We start from the raw sequence: 2,155 nt of genomic DNA, 5'->3' as shown, positions 1-2,155 counted from the left end.
TTAAGCAGTGCTTTGCTTATCCTGGGTCTCTTTCCTTTCCATATAAAGTTTGTAATTGTTTTTTCTATCTCTTTGAAGACTGTTGTTGGAATCTGGATGGAATGCATTATATATGTAAATTGGTTTGGGCAGAAGTGTCATTTTTAACATATGGAGTTTGTGATCTCTGTAATACTTGGTTGGGAGCACAATGGTACCATAGGATAAGCGCTGGACTGTGAACCACAGGTCGATCTTTAGAATCCACCAGTCATTGCATAAGAAAAATATGAGGTTTTCTGCTCCCACAAAGATTTAAAACCTCAGAAACCCTATATGGGGTCTCTGAGTTGGATCCCACTCAATGACACTTAAAACAACACTAATACTTGGAAGAAGAGATGTCAAATAGACAACTGGACCTACAAGTATGTGAGAGTTAAGGTTGAGTGTCAGGATTCTCAGTGGTTTTGGCAGTTAAGATACAGTAATCCCTGTCTTAACAGAGAAAACCTGAAAGCATGCCCTTGAAAATATGAACCAGACAAGGATGCCCTTTATCACCACTCCTATTCAATAGTGTGTTGAAAGTCTCAGCCAATGCTATAAGGCAAGAGAGGGAGATTAAAAGCATCTAAATTGGTAACTAAGAAGTATAACTCTATTGGTAGGTAATATGATCCTATACATAGAAAATCTCAAAGACTCAAAAAGAAAATGATCAGAACTCATTACAAGATTAAGCTAAGTGGCAGGGTACAAGATCAATATACAAAAATCAGTTGGATTCCTTTACACTAATAAAGAAATCCCTGAAAATGAAATCAGGAAAACAATACCATTTACAATAGCCATGCAAAAAACCAAAGTATTTAGGGAAAAATCTAACCAGAGAAACAAAAAACCAATATAAAGAAAACTACAAAACATTACTACAAGAAACCAAGAGACCTGTAAAAATGGAAGAACATCCCAGACGTAACATTGTGAAAATGTCAACATTACCCAAAGAAATCTATAGATACAATGCAATACCAATCCAAGTTCTAACAATAAATTGGAAAATTAATCACTAACTTTTTATGGAAAGTTAAGAGACCCAGAATAAGCAAAACATTACTTCAAAAGAACAGAGTAAGAGATCTCTCACTCCCAATCTCAAAACCTACTCTACAGACTCAGTAGTCAAAACAGCCTGGTACTGGTACAATAAAAGACATAGAGATCCATGGAATATAATTGAGAATCCAGAAGGAAATCCAGCCACCTACAGTCAGGTGATCTTTAACAAAGGGCCAAATACAATAAATGGGGAAGAGATAGTCCCTTTAACAAATGGTGTTTGCAAAACTGGAAATTCAGTTGTAGATGAAACAAGACTGACATTTCATACCATATACAAAAGTGAACTCAACATGGATTGATGGCCTAAATGGAAAACGTAGAACTATAAAGATCATCAGAGAAGAAATAGGGACAAACATAGGTGCTCAGATACATGCCATACACTATCAAACATAGCTGAAAACACACAAATAGCAGAAGACAAACTAGATGACTAGGACTTCCTAAAATTAAACATTTATGTACACCAAAAGATTTCAACAAAAGAGTAAAAAGAGAACCCACACACTGAGGGGGAAAAATGGCAATGACATATCAGACATGGGACAACTCTGTAAAATTTATAGAACTCTTCAACACTTCAACATAATAATACAAATCATCCAATTTTAAAAAATAGGCATAAGAACACCCACACTTGCAGATAATACCCACTTGACCTGACTTCAATGACTGGATGATCAGAGCTCAACTAGAAGAAAAAAGAAGATGAAAAAAAGAGCAGTCTGATACAATTTGATGAACTTGACCTACACCTATGGATGCAGTAGCTCAAAAGAGGGAACAGATTTTTACAGAGAGGATCATTCCCATCTCCTGGATACACAGGGTAGACAGGGATGGGCAACTTGGACACTGGCTACCCAAAATGGGGGGCTACAAAGGCAAGAAGTGACTGGCTTACAAGCTTTCAAGAGGAAGCCTAGATCCAGAGGGCGTGGAGGAAGGTAGAATCTCCACTGAGTAGTATCCAATGTGTCTGAGTGGGACTGATGAAAGGAGATAAAGATAGCACTCATGTGGTACAATAGTGAGTAATTGGTATCAGGAC

Source organism: Chrysochloris asiatica, unplaced genomic scaffold (genome assembly GCF_000296735.1).
Source record: "Chrysochloris asiatica unplaced genomic scaffold, ChrAsi1.0 scaffold00127, whole genome shotgun sequence".
NCBI classification, from domain to species: Eukaryota; Metazoa; Chordata; class Mammalia; order Afrosoricida; family Chrysochloridae; genus Chrysochloris; species Chrysochloris asiatica.
The sequence above is the reverse complement of the archived record's forward strand: the minus strand, read 5'-3'. Positions refer to the sequence as shown.